This window comes from Moschus berezovskii, chromosome 19 (assembly GCF_049115385.1).
Source record: "Moschus berezovskii isolate FMDL1 chromosome 19, NW_MosBer_1.0, whole genome shotgun sequence".
Lineage (NCBI taxonomy): Eukaryota > Metazoa > Chordata > Mammalia > Artiodactyla > Moschidae > Moschus > Moschus berezovskii.
This window is the reverse complement of record NC_142478.1, coordinates 21261464-21268798: the sequence shown is the minus strand read 5'-3', so window position 1 is coordinate 21268798 and position 7335 is coordinate 21261464. Positions and strand designations below refer to the sequence as shown.

Here is a 7335-nt window from a genome sequence, read left to right as displayed (position 1 = left end):
GCATCTACTTTCTTCTGGAGGAAGCAGGGTTTGATGATCTGCTGAGGGTGTCGCGGAAGAGACGGGGTTGCAGGTTTGCAGCAGAGTCACCCTGGAGGTCAGGAGAGCTGACTCAGGAAACAAGGGGGCTGAGAGCTCAAAGAGATGTTACCTGGACCGTAATTGAATGAGCTAGTTGGAAGGTAAGTATTTGAAGAAGCTAGTATGAAATTACTGTGTTAGATAAGATTTCGGAGGAGGAGTGGATCTGGTCAAGGGTGGGACCGTGAAGTGATGAACTCTGTTCGTTGTGGTGGATCTTGAGGTCACCTAAGATGTTGACAGGTCTCAGAGTGGAGAGAAGAGCTAAAACAAGAGCCAGAATCTTCGCTGGAAGAGAGGAACCCCTGTGGAGCAGGGCTTTGAAGGTGAGGAGTCCTGGAGCCAGGACTTTAAAAAACAGTGGTCCTCTGGCTGATGCAGATCTACAGACCAGTCTAAGGGTGGCTTGGTTTCTTTTTTGTTTTCAAACCGTTGTTCTTCAGTCGCTAAGTCCTGCCTGACTCTTTGTGACCCCCATGGACTGCAGCAGGGGATCACAAAGTGTTTCAAACTGTGGTGGAAGTCAGTTAGAATGTCCTAGCACAAAAAATTGCCAGATCAACCAAATGGTCCAGTCAATTGTGCAATGAATGAATGCAGCAGGAGAAAAAAAATCTGCAAAGCAGTTAATAGTGGTCTTAATAAAGACATTTCCTTAATACGTGTCAATGACTTCAAAGCCAAACAGTTTTTTTCCATTATAAACTGGTGTGCATTATCCGTTCCTGGATTCCTTTTGCTAAGTGTGTTTAATCCAGAGTTGGCTAAATCTGTACTTTAAATGCCACAGTTAAGCCTCATAATTCATTTCTGTCTTAGTGGCAATGGGACGGAGCTGACCACTATACTCATCATAATAGCTTTTAATATCCTTATTGAAGACAGCTATTAATTTCACACACTCTTGCCTTCCTCTTTTCCAAGCTAAATCCTGTGCCTGGTGTCTCTTTCACAGTGCATATTTCTTTACCCCTTAATAATTTTATATTTAAGTCTAAAAATCCTCCTTTAAAAATGCAACAGATCTAATAGAACCATGTACTTTTATTAAGTGTATCCAAAGACAGGTCAGTACATGGATACTAGAGATATGATGTCTAAAAAATTTCTATTGTTAACAAGGAATTATTCTTTTTTGCCTGTATAATTTTTGCCATCCTATGGGTCAGCCAGGGTCTCTCCTTCTCTGATCTTCAGCAGAACAAAACCTATCCTGGAGGAGTTTCTTTTCACAAACGTCTCTACTGTTAGGACATCCCATGTGGCTCAGTGGGTAAAGAATCTGCCTGCAATGAGGGAGACACAGGCAGACGTGAGTTTGATCCTCTGGTCAGGAAGAACCCCTCCAGTAGACTTGCCTGGAGAATCCCTTGGACAGAGAATCTGGCAGACTCCTCTGTCCGGGAGTCGGACTGAATCGGACATGACTGAAGTGACTTAGCATACATGCCTGCCACTGCTAGGAAGTTATTGTCACAACTACTGTATGCCACTAAGTGAGAATTTACAATGAGCCAAGCTCTGGGCTAAACATCTTATATACTCCCGTTTCTTTCTTTGTTTGGATGCTCGATTTGTGAGATTTCAGTTCCCCGAAGAGGGATTGAACCCTGGCCACAGCAGTGAAAACCCAGAATCCTAACCACGGGGAACTCCCAATACACCACATTTAAACATCACAAAGCCCCTGAGAGGCTAATATTTGTATTATCTCCCTTTTATGGATAGGGGAACAAGCTTAGAGTTCAGGTATATGCCTGAGGGGGCACAAACCAATAAAAAGCAAAACCTGAATTCAAAGCTCAGTTTAAATCTAAAATCCATGTGATTAATGAACTTTTGCTGCTGTGATGAGGATGCAGGATGAACGTGCGAGCCTGTGGGTGTGTGTGTGTATGAGAGAGAGAGTGAGCAGGAGAGAGAGGTTGGTGGTGGCAAAGATGTTGGGGGCAAAGATGTTGGTGGCAGGGACTGGCATATATGGAGAGAATAGAATGTGGCAAAAAATATATATATATAAAGAGAAACATCAGAACTAAGAAAAAAATGTAATGTGTTTTTTAATGTCAAAACTCCAAAATGAGGTGTGGGAAAGCTTTGTTCCTTTAAGAATATGCTTTTTCACTCTTACTCTATGGAAATCTGTAATAGGAACAGCCTAGAGTAAATTTTCTTCATCTGTTTTTTTTGCCACACTTCTGGCTCGCGGGATCTTAATTCCCCAGTCATTGATTGAACCCAGGCCCTCGGCAGTGCTGAGCCCTAACCATTGGACTTCTCTGGTAGCTCAGCTGGTAAAGAATCTGCTTGCAATGCAGGAGACCCTGGTTCGATTCCTGGGTCAGGAAGATCCCCTGGAGAAGGGATAGGCTACCCATTCCAGTATTGTTGACCTTTCCTGGTGGCTCAGATGGTAAAGAATCTGCCTGCAGGAGACCTGGGTTCAATCCCTGGGTGGGGAAGATCCCCTGGAGGAGGGCATGGCAACCCACTTTGGTTTTCTTACCTGGAGAATCCCATGGACAGAGGAGGCTGGTAGGCTACAGACCATAGGGTCACGTAGAGTTGGACATGATTGAAGCGACATAGCTTGCACATGCATGCAACCACTGGACCACCAGGGAATTCCCTAGAATACATTTCTTAACACTCTTCTAGTTTTCTTTTTTTTTTTTAATTTTTGTTTTTATTGGAGGCTAATTATTTTACAATATTATATTGGTTGGTTTTGTCATACATTGACATGAATCCGCCCCAGGTGTACATGAGTTCTCCCTCCTGAACCCCCCTCCCACCTCCCTCCTCCCCTTATCCTCCCTCTGGGTCATCCCCGCATACCAGCCCCGAGCATCCTGTATCATGCATCGACCCTGAACTGGCGATTCGTTTCACATATGATAATATACATGTTTCAATGCCATTCTCCCAAACCATCCCACCCTCACCCTCTCCCACAGAGTCCCAAAGACCGTTCTGTACATTTGTGTCTCTCTTCTTCTTGGGTGGGAGGACTGTAATCTGTAGCTCTGCCTTCTTTCAGTCTGGGAGCAGACAAGTGGTTCCAGTTTAGATGTTCTGATTCCAGTCAGATGCTCGTCTCACTTTGGGATTTGACTCAGTTGGGCCATCTCATCCCTGGGTTAGGTCCTCATCAGAATTCTCCACCACAGTGTTGCTATTTAGTCTTGGAGTTTAAATCTGCACTCTCGGGACTTCCTTGGTGGTCCAGTGGCTACGGCTCCATGCTCCCAATGCAGGGGGCCCAGGGTTTGATCCCTGGTCAGGGAAATAGATTCAACATGCTGCAACTAAGACCCTGCCCAGTCAGATAAATAAATAAAAGTAAATATTATTTTTTAAAAAGTTGCTTGCAATGCAAGCAACAGAACTCTTGGTTCTGTTTCCTTGACCTATATGTTTTTCCTTAATGCCAGTATCACAGTCTTGATTGTTGTTGCTTTGGAATCAGTTTTAAAATTGAGAACTCTGACTCCTCCTACTTGGTTCTTATTTTCCAAGATTTCTTTTGCTGTGATGGGTCCTTTACCTTTCCATATGAATTTTAGGACCAATTTATTCATTCATTTCTGTACAAGAAGGCAGCAAAAATTTTGATAAAAAATTGTTTGGAGTCTGTAGATCAGTTTGGGGATTGTTGCCAGCTTAACATTATCTTTCAATCCATGAATTCAGGAAGTTTTTCCACTTACTTAGGTCCTTCAATATCTCCTGCAATGATTTTTTGTAGGCTGCAGTGTCCATGTCTTGAAACGGAGCAGGACCCTATGGTCCTTGCCTGTATCCCATGTCCTCTGCCTGCCTATTGTCTGTGGAAATCTTTAATCAAAGAGTAAATTTAATCAGAGAAGCGAGAACACGCAAGAACAAAGGAGAACAGTCAAAGGAGGACCAATAATAATAAGGTACTCACTTAGCATGGTCAGGGAGCTTTATTCCTTTCTCAAGGGCTATAGATAATATTCGGAGTCATATCCTGTGAGTTGCTTTGCAGATACCAAAAGCCCCACCCACCAGGCGGAGAAGTTAGCTACATGATGAGCAGACTGTAGCCACGGCATAAGCTGCCACAGTTCTGAGAACTAGACTCAAAGGAATGGAAACAAACGGACACTGGAACTGCAGATTAACTGCACCTGTTCATTGGAAGGACTGATGCTAAAGCTGAAACTCCAATACTTTGGCCACCTCATGCAACGAGTTGACTCACTGGAAAAGACTCTGATGCTGGGAAAGGTTGGGGGCGGGAGGAGAAGGGGACGACAGAGAATGAGATGGCTGGATGGCATCACCGACTCTGTGGGCATGAGTTTGAGTGAACTCAGGGAGTTGGTGATGGACAGGGAGGCCTGGTGTGCTGTGATTCATGGGGTTGCGGAGAGTTGGACACGACTGAGCGACTGAACTGAACTGAACTGAACTGAAAACAGCCAAGATGCTGGTCAGACCTCCAGTGACCAATCTGAAGATGACTGTCAGAGCTGACGGTGCTGTTTCTTCATGGAGCCCCCTCCTTCTTCCTAAAAATGCTCTGGTTGCCAACGGGTCGGGGGAGTCGGCCTTTGGATGGATGTCCACACTCCCCAACCAGGTGCCGGCATCTGAAATAAAGCAAACTTTCCTTTCCACCAACCTAGCCTGTTTACTGGCTTTTGGGTGGCGAGCAGTCAGACCCCCAACTTTTCAGTTACAGTCTTACATTTCTTTTATAAAATGTATTCCTCAATATTTATTCTTTTTAATGCTATTGTAAATGAAATTGCTCTCTTAATTTCACTTCCGGATTGTTCATTGTGCGTATGTAGAAATACAGCTGATTTTTGTATATTGATATTGTATCCTGCCATCTTACTGAATTTGTTTATTAACTCTATTATTTTTTTTTGATGGATTGATCAGGATTTACTATATAAAGATTTTGTCATATATAAGTAGAGATAGTTTTACTTCTTCTTTTCCAACGTTTATCCCATTTTCCTAAAGGAAATCAGTCCTGAATATTCATTGGAAGGACTGATGCTGAAGCTGAAACTCCAAAACTTAGGCCACCTGATGCAAAGAACTGACTCACTGGAGAAGCCGCTAATGCTGGGAAAGATTGAAGGGAGGAGGAGAAGGGGACGACAGAGGATGAGACGGTCGGATGGCATCACCGACTCGATGGCCGTAAGTTTGAGCAAGCTCTGGGAGATGGTGATGGGCAGGTAAGCCTGGAGTGCTGCAGCCCGTGGGGTCGCAAAGAGTCAGACATGACTGAACTGCAATGAACTGATCCCATTTTCTGGCTACTTGCCCTGGCTAGAACCTACAGCACAGATGTTGAATAGAGGTGATGAGAACAGACGTCCTTGTCTTGTTCCTGATCTCAGAGGGAAAGCATTCAGATTTTCTCCACTAAGTGTAATGCTGCTGCTGCTGCTGCTGCTGCTGCTAAGTCACTTCAGTCGTGTCCGACTCTGTGGGTTTTCCATGAAAATGAAAAGTGGAAATGTTAGTCAGTTATGTCCTACTCTTTGTGACCCCATGGACTGCAGCCCACCAGGCTTCTCTGTTCATGGACTTCTCCAGGCAAGAATACTGGAATGGGTTGCCATTTCCTTCTCCAGGGAATCTTTCCGACCCAGGCATCGAACCTGAGTCTCCTGTATTGCAGGTGGATTCTTTACCATCTGAACTACCTGGGAAGCCCTCTGCTGCTGCTGCTGCTAAGTCACATCAGTCGTGTCTGACTCTGTGTGACCCCATAGACGGCAGCCCACCAGGCTCCTCTGTCCATGGGATTCTCCAGGCAAGAATGCTGGAGTGGGTTGCCGTTTCCTTCTCCAATGCGTGAAAGTGAAATGTGAAAGTGAAGTCTCTCAGTAGTGTGTGACTCTTCACGACCCCATGGACTGCAGCCTACCAGGCTCCTCCATCCATGGGAGTTTCCAGGCAAGAGTACTGGAGTGGGTGCAATTGCCTTCTCCGGGGAAGCCCTCTAGAAACCAGAAAAGACAAGGAAACAGATTATCCCCTAGGGCCTCCAGAAGGAATGGAGTCCTGCTGATACCGTGATTTTTAGGATTTTTGACTTCAAGAACTGTAAGAAAATAGATTTGTATGATTTAAGTCACTCATTTATGGTCATTTGTTACAGCAGCGACATACAGAAATTGAAACATCAGTTTCTATCCCAACTCCTGGACTTTGCTGTTGTAGTAAAAGCAGTCGTAGATAATATATATATGAGCAGATGTGTCTGTGTTCCAATAAAACTTTATTTACAAAAATAGACAGGCTGGATTTGGTCCATTGACAACAGCTTTCTGACCTCTGGAATAGCCTTGTATACATACCTCTATTTTGAACTGTGGTGTTGGAGAAGACTCTTGAGAGTCCCTTATACTGCAAGGAGATCCAACCAGTCCATTCTAAAGGAGATCAATCCTGGGTGTTCATTGGAGGGACTGATGCTAAAGCTGAAACTGCAATACTTTGGCCACCTCATGCGACGAGTTGACTCACTGGAAAAGACTCTGATGCTGGGAAAGGTTGGGGGCGGGAGGAGAGGGGGACAACGGAGAATGAGATGGCTGGATGGCATCACCAACTCTGTGGACATGAGTTTGAGTGAACTCCGGGAGTTGGTGATGGACAGGGAGGCCTGGCGTGCTTGATTCATGGGGTCGCGGAGAATCGGACACGACTGAGCGACTGAACTGAACTGAACTGATTCTATATAATCTCCAGTTTTGAGACGTAAGTTTGTCTCCATTTTTAAATTACAATAAGTAATGTTCCAGTGAACATTCTTGTGGGCAGTTCATCGGGCATATCTCAGACGACATGTCCAGAACAAATCCTAGAAATGTGATTCTTGGGTAAAAAAGCGTGTGTATTTTTCCCTAGGCTGACCTTTTGCAAAGCCACAATAATTCACATTCCCAGGGGAGCACAGCACAGTCTTCCACATGCTCAGAATACCTAATTCTTCATAAATACATACACAGGGACTGGGGTAAAACACCAGGATGACAGCTCACATTCATATTTTACACACAGATTTTAAAATACTGGAACAGGTTATTTTTTGGGTAATCCTGAGTTTTGACTGTTTAATGTGAAGTTTTAAATATGGGCAGTAGAAAAGAAAGTATAAAGTCTAATACTTAGCATGCTAATAAATGATTATAATCTTTACATTTTATTGGGCTATGCAACTCAGTAGGTTGCTAGTTTGTAACAATACTTGGATTT

At 44.1% G+C, this 7335-nt stretch overlaps 1 long non-coding RNA gene across 1 annotated transcript; it reads left to right on the top strand.

Moving 5' to 3' along the window:
- Window positions 1-4129: 4129 nt before the first annotated feature.
- On the top strand, window positions 4130-6360 carry LOC148774838 (uncharacterized). Its single transcript, XR_016035273.1, has 3 exons — window positions 4130-4690; window positions 5083-5265; window positions 5753-6360. It is a non-coding gene; the product is annotated as an uncharacterized LOC148774838 (long non-coding RNA).
- The last annotated feature ends 975 nt before the right edge of the window (window positions 6361-7335 follow it).